This window comes from Symsagittifera roscoffensis, chromosome 1 (genome assembly GCF_963678635.1).
Source record: "Symsagittifera roscoffensis chromosome 1, txSymRosc1.1, whole genome shotgun sequence".
Taxonomy (NCBI): Eukaryota; Metazoa; Xenacoelomorpha; order Acoela; family Convolutidae; genus Symsagittifera; species Symsagittifera roscoffensis.
The window spans coordinates 57370977-57383021 of NC_087062.1; the positions used below are offsets into that span (position 1 = coordinate 57370977).

General features: G+C 35.0%; 1 protein-coding gene across 2 annotated transcripts in view; it reads left to right on the forward strand.

Annotated features, from left to right (window-relative positions):
• The window catches only part of LOC134846232 (zinc transporter ZIP9-like), a 374849-nt gene that overhangs the window by 154301 nt on the left and 208503 nt on the right, over positions 1-12045 (forward strand). Inside the window, exon 1 of one of the 2 annotated variants that reach the window (XM_063863503.1) lies at positions 6704-6714. The exons of the other annotated variant lie outside the window; for it this stretch is intronic. The gene's annotated coding sequence lies outside the window, so the exon portion shown is untranslated. Of the gene's footprint in view, positions 1-6703; positions 6715-12045 lie in introns of those variants that run through there. 2 annotated transcript variants of the gene reach the window in all.

Below are 12045 nucleotides of genomic sequence, written 5' to 3' on the forward strand. Positions count from 1 at the left end.
ACACTCAAAAATGAAATTCTTGATTTTCTAGGATGACCCTATTACATCTTAGAAAAATTAACTATTTTATACGCAATGTTTAACTTTTTTTAGGATTTCTTTTTTCACTTTTAAAAGGAATCTATAATACATGCGCTATAGACACACAAGTAAATAGACAAGCAAGTGTAGCACGCATACTATTTGCAGGATTTTTTGGAATTTTTTCATCATCAATAAACAAAATTCTTTCAGACGCACAAATAAAAGAATACAACACAAAAATAGCAACAAGACAGAACACATATGACGAAGAACATAACAATGTAGAAGTAACGCCCACAGCACCACAGTTACCACCCCTACCACATAACCATCCATTATCCCTAGTCCCACGAAATTTTCGAAATTTAGCAATAACACATAATCCAAATTTTAGACCAACCATATCACAAAGTCCCATTCAACATATAATGACACATCATTCACTAGATGAAAATACATATGAACAAATTATAGAACAACCCCATACCGTCGCTTTTCAGTCTCAAAATAATAATTTTTTTAGCCCACGATGAGCCAACAACTTGGATCCCTACACCGCTCAAATTCCCATCCAACCAACCTCAACACTCCAATTACAATAATTCCACTTTTTGTTTTCCCGCCACCCGATTTCCCAACCAATAATGTAACATCAGGCATGAATTCAGACACTAATTCACATATCTCAGTTTTATACTCCATTTCACAACTCAATAACCCAAATATTGAAACCCCTGACGAATTTGCAGACTCTGAACCATCTCCATCCAATACTTTTCAAACCAACTCCTCAGTTTTTTCAAAACCCCCTTTTCAACCAATCCCACCAAATAACCCACTCCCATCCATTTCTACACCCTCTTATGCTTCACAAGTCACCCCAACCTACTCTTCATTTCATTCAGACCGATCATCCAATTCTCCAGATACTCCCCAAATCTCCCAGGAACTAGATAATTTTATCACCCTACAACAACAACCCTTCCACCTTGAAAACCCCACTATAAATCAGATTTCATCCACAATAGAATCATCAAACCCACCTACCCCTACACCCTCTTCAGCTTATACCGCATCATTAGCACCATCATTCACATCCACCGAATCATCAAATAGCACTAATAGAGCTTATCGCACTTTCAAAAGAAAATTCCCAAACCATCCATTTCCAACAAAACCAGGAACAGCCCGTGAATATATTAATCATCCAAATCACACTAACACGAAAGATTTTTTAGCAATCACCCTACCTTCATTTCCACAATATACTTTGAACACTTCTAACAACACTAACGACACACGTAGTTTTGTAGATGAACAAGTTTTAATGCCTACACTTCATTGGACATCATATTATCATTTTACTAACCCCCTTTGCCTACCTTTATCTAATACTCACATCGATATAGAAAGAAATCAAGATATGCTATATCGACTCACCACACCACTAACACATAGACAATTTACTTATATAGGATATAAAAAAACACTAAAAACATACACTGCACCCCAAGCTAACGAATATACGCTAGAATATTACGATCACAACATCATCCGAGCTAACCAAGACCAATTTTTAGATGATGATCGTTTCGCTAACCCACAAATCACAGAAAAATTCTTCATAAAAACACCATATGTATTTACACTCAATATATTTGATTGCAAATTCGACCACGTCATTTCTGAAGCACTAACCGACATGCAAGCTTACGAAAGTTTTAAAGAAAGAATTCAATTATTTTCACTAACCTTCAATTTCCTTGCACCACAAGAACGCGATTTGCACTGCTCACACGAAATTATGTTACGCACTAAACAAACCCACACATATACATATTATCGCTTCATACAAAATCATTTTGATCTACACACTCCATCAAGACAACCACACCACCGTTTTCAATTTATTAACTCTAAATACACATCACCATTTTTTCTTAACTTCACATATTGCATCAAAGATACTAACCTTCACGGTATTCTTCGCAATTATGATCCCATAACCCAAATGTATATTTTTTGTCCCATCACGAAGACCTTCAACGCAGAAGAATCCAGACCCTTCCTTATCCAACATGAATTTATCCAACCTATAGAAATCCCGATTTTAGAATTCATTCACAACACTAAATACAATCACAAATTATATAATCTCATCCAAAACACACCTTATGAGTTTGCAGTTGGCACTGAAGAACTAAAAACTATTAAAGCACTTCAATTGCTTCGGCCACTGCTTCAAACTAAAAACATCATTCGCATACTAGCAAAATTACTAACAAATTCCGACATCTTCCCCCACGGTTTTTTCCCCGACGACTAACAGGTAAGTATAATTTATCATTTTCTTCACTAATAAATTTGAAATAAATACTAACCATTCTTATCCATGTCTTATTTAGATTTTTAGTCTTCATCCCACGATCACCTACAAATTACACAAAAGAAAAATAAAAAATAGAAAACTTCTTCAAATTCTTCAAAACTCTTTTAATATTTTGCACTAGATAAATTCAATAAAAATCATACCAATGTAGTAAATTAATTTATAAATTATTTCCCTAAAAGCAGTAATTCTAATAATGATGAAAATTTGTAACTTAATTTTTCTCCAAAAAACTAGCAGTAAAATTGAAATTCTATGTAGTAAATTGATAAAACGAAAATGCAGTACTAACCTTTTGATATTTTCATTCACTCGCACAAGAATTCTATCCAAACTCGCACAGCTCGCCCACGAAGAATTGTTTAAATAATGAATTTCAGTCTTAAGTTTTCACACTCAACAACTCTAACACACGATAACAAGTTTCAAACTTTCCTTTAACCCGGTTGGAAAGGAATTATATACTAAACAAAACTAACCAATGCAGCTTACTAAACACCACAAATCATAGAATAACAGCATGACTAAGGAAAGGAAACCAACGGTACCCAAACCGGATTAACCCAGTTTAAAACTGGATAATTTATTCTTTTGAAGACTATTATAAACTCTAAGAAAGAAATAATAAAACACAAAAAAGTCGAAAGACAAACCCATACCAAAAACAATTTGATTTTTGAAAAAAGGACACAACCAACGAAACATAAGAAAAACCACAATAAACCCAACATAAAACGTTATCACATAACAGGACCTCTCACAGAAACCGCACGAAATCATACTCCCACTCCTGGCCTAACCCACCAGAGAGGACGTCCTGAGCATGCTCTATAGCCGGCCTAACCCACCGCGCTACATCCACGCTTTGTGACCACACTTCTATTTTTAATAAGAGGTACTCAAGGGTGAGTAACTCTTCAAAATAACCGAACTAAAACAAAAAGCTTTTGTGAAAACAACTAACCAAAATCATAATTAAAACACCGAACTAATAAAAATTTTATAAAATGTAAATTATACCTTGCAGTATATAGATCAGCATGCAACACCAAAGACGAACATCCAAATACAAAAGGACCCCACTACACTCGAAAAAGAATGGCCAACCACAATCAATATGCCGTCCACAATCACAACTCAAAGGATTTAGAGTACGACTTGACTTCGCAGAAAAGGACTTCATTGAACTAGTCCAATGACCACCTCGATGTTCAAGTATACGTACAGATCCGAGTAACCAGGCATCCCCTCCACGCACAATCTCCACGCCATTCCCAGACTAGGTTGAACACAAAAGAAGTTCTCTACATGAAACAGAAAAACCTGTCATAGCAAACCATTCTGAAATCAGATTTGAGTTTGTTGAGAAAACCCAGTCGTTGCCATAAGAAGACACAACGATTGATCCTTGAACTTCTCTAACAGGAAAACCCAGAAGAAATATGATGTTCGCCAAATACCAACGTCCATCATCCATCCTTTGAATTGCAGAAAAACTATTCTAAAAAACTCTGTAAAACCCGGATGGGTGGAACCTGATCTAAACTACATTTTATGATTGGATAAATTAGATATTTTACCACTGTAAAGTATTCAATATTAACCAATCATGATCCATCTAACTAACAACCCACTTATTTGTAAGTGCTGAAATTACTTGTAATTTCAGCACCAGAGAGATTTGAATTTAACTTAGAAATTAGTTGCCTCTCCAAGAGAACTTCAGCAGCCGCAATAAACCAGTATACCCTAGATCTATTGAGCCTAGCAGAGACTAGTTAAACAACCTGAGACTAGAATAGTATAAGAGTAAGATTAGGATCGGTATTAGACTAAGAAGTTGCACGAATCTATCCGGCCGAAAATAAGATAGCGTGACGAGCAGACGGTGTACCCTATCCGAAATTACTCTATGAGTTAAGACCATCGGTTATAACTCAGTAGGATGGTTCAGCAAAACCATCAAAAAAATGTCTGAGCTATACTTTGATAATGTTAAAAAACTTTTACTTCAGGCGGGCTAAACTGGATAAAAAACTATTAAGAAAGTGTTATGTGTACTTTTCCTAACATTTTCGGAATATATTTTATACCTCGAGCAGCTCAGACTTTTCTGAACAAAAATTTTTCAACTCGTCTTGTCTTAATGCGACTGTTTTGGGTGGCCATAGAACCGTCAAGTGATGTCCATACGTGCAAAAGATTGTCATTAAACACCCTTATTTAGTGTCCTGTTATGATGGCTCTCTCATTTTAGACAGATGTGTTTTCACATCTTGCTCATTGTGTAAACGATAGGTGTAAATGGAAACTTGTAACTTGTACGCAGATAGTGCGTGGAACATTTGACTTTTGAAACCGGCTTTTTTCCCCTTGTTTCGTCGTAGCTTAATATTTTAATTCGTTTTCAAAATTGTGGGTAATATTTAAATTGAGAAGCATTAGGGTTCTGACGAAATGGAAAAGGAACAACTCAGGTCTAGTTCTATCACTATAAGACTTTCCAATTCGTGCCGATGTATATTCCGCAACAGAAATTTTCATAGTCTGGAAAAGTTTTTTATAGTCGAGGACATGGTCTAAAAAAATCGAGTTATCAATCTCTAATTTCTCTAAGTTTAACTTTCAATTTGTTTGCAAAGGGTATTATTTTTACGACATCAGTTTTTGAGTCTAAAAACTGCTGAAATATTCAAAAGTTTCACTTTTTCCTGCAACTCATCTCATGCACAAAAATGATTTTAAGATGGTCAGTTTGAAATTTAATCAGAGCTGAAAAACACATGAAATTGTAGACTTTTAAGAAATAGTTTCAGCGGTATGAGATCTAGGTGTGTTATTTTTTTTCGCGCGGACTCAGTGGTTTCGAACCAGTGAACTTGACCTGTAAATTAGTGACGGATTCCATAAAAATACCTATTTTTTTGAAGTTTCGTTGTGTCGCGTGTTTTGTGACCATGCGCTGATAAGAGCTGGAGAATCCGTGACCGACAGCTGCTTGATTTTGCGAAATTGGTGACCAATTGCTTAGCCTTGCAGTATTTCGCATTAATCTTTTAAGCATGTGCTGAATTGCTGCTTTTTGCATTTTGCAAGTCGCTTTTTGCAAGTCGTATCCAGGTATTTATGTACATCGTACATTTATGTTCTCGTACATTATTCAAGGCGGCATTTTTGTTCACAGCTCAGAGTGTCTAGAAGACGATGTTCATAGTACAAGAATTGCATTCCGAGAACACTTTTTTGTGAATGATCATAATAGTAGAGAGATGAAAATTTTTTAATGAAAATTAATTCTGATCATTTCGTACGCCGAATTGGAAAAATTCTCAAACTTGTTCTGCGCCATTAGCGGCTGAATTGATAGTCAAATTTAACTGGCTTTGAGTTTTCAGGCTAACCTCAAAGAACTCATTAGGCATCGATTGGGGTACCATATTAAGGTCATTCCAGCGGAAACAGTTCTAAACTAGAATTTATATTTGGTTATAAATATAATTTTCTAATTCTATAAAATATTCTTATCTAGCCAATCATATTCCATAACTAACATTTACACTCATTTGTAAGTGCTGACACTACTTGTAGTTTCAGCACCAGAGCATTTTGATTTAAACTTAGAACACAGTTGTTCTCCTTCTGGAAACTAACTCGCATAAACTAGTATACACTAGATCTATTGAGACTAGGATATATAAGAGTAAGATTAAGATCGGTATTATACTAAGAAGTTGCACGAATCTATCCGGCCGAAAATAAGATAGCGTGACAAGCAGACGGTGTACCTTATCTGAAATTACTCTATGAGTACAGTCAACCGAACATAACTCATCTGGTGCGACCAAAAGTCTCGAACAAGACCTTAACTAGCTTAGATTTAGAAAAAAATAGATTTTAGAATAAGACAATTGCAAATTTTCAAAAATTTTGCATGAAATAGACAATTTATTAGAAATGTCTCTCCGGCTCAAAAGATCACCGCCAATTTTCCAAACAAAACGAGAAATACCAGGTATTGCGTGAAGACCAAGAACCAGGCACGATCTATGAGTAGGAAGAAATCTACCGATTCATTTCATGACAGTACAAAGGAAACCGGAACAAACCTATGTATTTAGAATCCTTTCCGCAGTAAACTTAGATTTTCATTTACTGACATAAAATTTGAAGAAATCCTTCAGTAACCTTAATGGTGCTAAACCTACTATTTAAACAAAAACGACTGATAAAAACAACACAAGTCGTTCGCTCCAAAAAACCTGCAGTAAATTAAAACATTTTGAATAAAATAACTTATTAAATAAAAATACAACAATTAGTTAAAACAAAAAATCATCGATAGTTTTAAAAACCTATCGTATCATTTCTTCATCCCAGCTTTATCACCTAAAAAAATAACAGCCAATTACACAAAGCTAACATCATCTAAACCTTAATCTTAAATTTTTCACACTAAAAACTTTATTTAAATTTTATTTATTTAGCTGAATTGATAGTCAAAAATTACCTTGTTTTGAGTTTTCAGGCTAACCTCAAATAACTCTCGTTAGGCATCGATTGTGGTACCATATTAAAGTCCTTCCATTCATTTTTGAATTCGCAAGAAATATTTTAGAAACTTGGTTCCGCTTAAGAGAAGTTGGTCTAATTTCTAATTAATTGCGTTTTTCATTCCTTTTTTTCTGCAAGCAATACGAGGTAAAACTGAGCACTAGATAGGCGCAAAATTTAGTGACTAAAAGTCACTGGAATTCAGATTCACACGTCTTTAAGCATTTTCTAATTGCAATTCGATTCCCCGTACAACCTTTCCTTTGATTCCGCACGTGTAACGTCAGTTTGGTTCTCAAATTTTGTCGCGGATTTTGCAACAAGCGATCATAGCGTTTCGCAATTTTCCAGATTCCGCAAATGTAAGCAATTTTTTTTCTTAAACTCAACAAAAACAATTAATAGTTATGGCTAGATATATTACCTTGCTAAAACGGAATTTCATGAAACAGTTGGTAAAAAATATTTCAAATCAACTTGTTTTTTGTCTGATAATTTGGTAATCTTAGAATCTTAAAAGCGAATGAGCTAAATTATGAATATGGATTTGCGGTTATTGGGAAAAAAGGTTCTACTTAAGTGACAATCAGGTAGTATTTATTGGTGGTATTTTGGATGAGTGCTGTATTTTGAATGAAGACAAGTGCCTTTAGGATGCGTGCCAACGGCGGTATTTGGAACTTTCAGTTAATCTCTAAACCCTGACCTAATTATGATTCCAAATCAGCAGTTAAGGTTATCATTTCAAAAACTTCTGAACTCATCCTCTATTTTCTTATCTGTTAAATCGGGTTGAAGGTTGGAATAAAAGTCTGATTAGAGTAAAAATTCGCCTAGTTCTAATTTAAACTCGCACTTAATTTTAAAATACTATCATGAAGCCAAATTGGGATGAAGTTAAATTAGAATTCAGCAACAAAGCCCATGAATTACTTTGTTTCAGATTTTTTCCATTCTTTAAGTAATTGAGATGCGAAAAGAGCTTTTGGAAAACTTAGCGGTTGAGTTCAAACTAATATCAAAAATTGAGATCGAACTCTTGGCACTAATTTAGATTGAGCTATTGGAAGTAAATGTGATTACACTCAAGAAAAGTCTCGCTGCTGACCCACAAAAAACCTTTAGATCAAAAACTTAACTTCAAGGTGCAAATACTTACATTTGAAATCCGCAGCAATTTGAGGATTTTGCTTACACTTTGCGGAGTCTGCTCACACTTTGCGATTTCCGCTTACAAAGGACTCTATTAATTATTCAGGTTGCGAAACTTTTGTTTCGAAATTGGCTGTTTGTGAAGCAAGTTTATGCAACACAGCGTTTTTACTATTGGTTTGTGCAATCCAAATTGGCGAAGAAAATCGAAGAAAATTGTCGTGGAACGCACAAAAAAAACTGTTTTCGTCCTGCTGCGGAATCCGCTAAACAGTTTGGATTTGCAAGGGGGTATGAAACTTTGGGAACAAATTAGAGTAGGGTTACAGCTTCATGTACTTAGAAAGAAAGCAGTCGCTGTGACATCATCTAAAAGATCGCGTTTAAAATGTTAATTTTACATTTTACTTGTTAACGAGTAAAACTTCATCAGCAAATTCGGTTACTTAAAATAACAAATATGTTGATATACCATTTTGTACATTAGCAGATTTATAAAGGGGGAGTTTTCCTCTCCCCAGGATTTCGACCACTTGACAAGGCAAAAATAGTATTTCGAGAAATCAGTTTTTTGTTGACTGGTCCTATTTTTTTCTGAAAGCGCCTTCAGCGCCAATGTTGTTCAATTTTGAGGGGAGAGCTTGCACAGGAAAAGGGCAAGTTTTGGTTCAATTTTTTCAGAAAAGTGCCTAAGAAGCGCCACTGAAAATGGTCAAAATGCTTCTTTGAAATGACTGAAAATGAGCTATTTGAAGTAAATGATATTGCACTCTTGAAAAGTCTCGCTGCTAACCAACAAAAAGTAGATCATCAAAAACAAACAAATTTCAAAGGTAATTTCCAAATGTAATTATATATGTTACTGGAATCTGCAACAATTTGAACATTTCGGGTACAATTTACGGAGTAGGCTTGCACTATGCAGATTCCACTTAGGATTTCGGATTCCACAACAGCGTAACTTTACTAAATACAGGTATTATAGTTTGTTTTTGGACTCCAAAAACTCTTCGGGGTTGCGGAAACTTTGCTGTGTATTTTGCAAAAGTGTCTCTTTTCGGATTGATTTCATGCCACACAGCATTTTTAATATTTGTTGGGGTAGTCCAAAAAGGCGAGATTGTCCGCTTGAAGACCCAAAGATAATAATTCGTATCCGACCCAATTTTTTTCCACGAGCACCTTCAGCGCCATTATATACTATTTCTGAGGGGTTAGTGTGCACCGAAAAGTTGCGAGTTCATGGTCATTTTTTAAAAAAGACCCGTTTTTTGAAGTTTTGTTGTGTTGCGTATTTTGTGACCATGCGCTGATAAGAGCTGGAGAATCCATGACCGACAGCTGCTTGATTCAACAGAATTGGTGACCAATTGCTTAGCCTTGCAGTATTTCGCATTAATTTTTTTTAGTATGTGCTGAATTGCTGCTTTTTGCATTTTCCAATTCACTTTTTGCAAGTCGTATCCAGGTGTTTATGTATATCGTACATTTATTTTGTCGTACATTATTCAAGGCGGGGCATTTTTGCTCACAGCTCAGAGTGCCTAAAAGACAATGTTAATAGTACAAGAATTGCATTCCGAGATCACTTTTTTATGAATGATCAAAAAATGGCTGTTTTCAGCATAATAGTAGAAAAATGAAAAATTATAAATGAAAATTAATACTGATCAATTCGTACGTCGAATTGGAAAAATTCTCAAAATTGTTCCGCGCCATTAGCGGCTGAATTTATAGTCAAAAATTACCTTGTTTTGACATCTCAAGCAAACCTCAAAGAACTCTCGTTAGGCATCGATCGGGGTAAAATATTAAGGTCCTTCCAGTCAACTTTTGATTTCGGAAAAAATATTTTAGAAACTTGGTCCCACGTTTAAGAGAAATTGGTCTAATTTCTTATTAATTGCGTTTTTCATTCCTTTTTTTGCAAGCAATACGAGGCAAACCTGCGCACTAGATAGGCGCAAAATTTAGTGACTAGAAGTCACTGGAATCCAGATTCACACGTCTTTAAACATTTTTCTAATTGCAATTGGATTCCCCGTAATACCTTTCCTCTGATTCCGCGTTGTAACGTCAGTTTGGTTCGCACATTTTTTCGCGGATTCTGCAACGAGCGATTATAGCGTTTCGCAATTTTCCAGATTCCGCAAATGTAAACTGATTCCGCAATTTTGTTTCTTAAACTTAACTAAAACAATTAATAGTTATGGCTAGGATAGGATCTATTACCTTGCAAATACGGAATTTCATAAAATATTTGGTAGTAAAATATTTCAAAATAACCTGTTTTTGGTATGATAATTTGGTAATCTTATATTCTAAAAAGCAAATGAACAAAAATAACAATTGGAACTTGCGGTTATTAGGAAGAGAGTTTCTATTTAAGTGACTATCAGGAAGTATTTATTAGTGGTATTTTGTATGAGTGCTGTATTTTGATCGAAGACATGTCTATTAGGATGCATGCCATTTGGAGTTTTCAGTTAATCTCTAAATCCTGACCTAATTATGATTCCAAAACAGCAGTTAAGGTTATCATTTCAAAATATTCAGAACTCATCCTCTATTTTCTTATCTGTTAAATCGGGTTGAAGGTTGGAATAAAAGTTTGATTAGAGTAAAAATTCACCTAGTTCTAATTTAAACTTGCACTTAATTTTAAAATATTATCGTGAAGCCAAATTGGGATGAAGTTAAATTAGAATTCAGCAACAAAGCCCATGAATTACTTTGTTTCAGATTTTTTCCATTCTTTAAGTAATTGAGATGCGAAAAGAGCTTTTGGAAAACGTAGCGGTTGACTTCAAACTAATATCAAAAATTGAGATTGAACTCTTGGCACTAATTCAGATTAAACTGTTGGAAGTAAATGAGATTACACTCATGCAAAGTCTCGCTGCTGACCCACAAAAACATTTAGATCAAAAACGTAATTTCGAGGTGCAAATACTTACTTTTGATATTCGCAGCATTTTGAGGATTTTGCTTAAACTTTGCGGAGTCTGCTCATACTTTGCGACTTCCGCTTACAGTTGTGGGTTCCAAAACAGCTTAATTTTACTGCATACAGATATTTTGATTTGTTTGAGGACTCTATAAACTATTCAGGTTGCGAAACTTTTGTTCCGAAATTGGCTGTTTGTGAAGCAATTTTATGCTATACAGTGTTTTTACTATTGGTTTGTGCAATCCAAATTGGCGCAAAAAATTGAAGAAAATTGTCGTGGAATGCACAAAAAAACCTTGTGCGAGTTCGTTCACTTGAAGACCCAAAGATGGAAATTCGTGTCCGGAGAGTTACAGTGATTTCGGAGAGTTTGGTCGACTTAGAAAAACCCAAAGACACTCCTAAATCTACTCTCATTTTTGTGCTTTTTATTCGTGTAAGTTACACGCATTACACTGGCAAAACTTGTGCAAACTTATCACATATTCTAATATTGCTCCGACTCCTTTTTAAGCGGGGAGTGAATAAAGATCGTATCATGAAATCACTTGAGCAAATCTGTTTATATAACGGTTTGCCAATCAATCAAGCTACTCTTATTGTTCCGACTTTCGATACGAAAGAAACGGAATATTTGTGCTCGGGGTGGGTTTTTTTCAGACAAATTTCGGCTTTTTAACTAGTCATTTTTGACGGAAATTTTAAAATATTATTCGAAAGGTATTGTTGTTCAGAGCTCAAATTTGAAAAAATATTCCACCTCTGATCATTTTTTGTAAAGTTACGGGGGTTTAAAGATTGCCATTTTGGCCAATTTGGGACAATTAACGCGCGATATATTTCGCGCTGTTAACGCGTAAGCGGAGAGTTAGTCCGTTCTAGAAATCGTTCCAAATTGGTTGAAAGAAGCTTATTTGTCATAATGGATTTGTTACATGGAGGGAAATTTTTCCTTTTTTCACTTTATATGGCGTGTGGG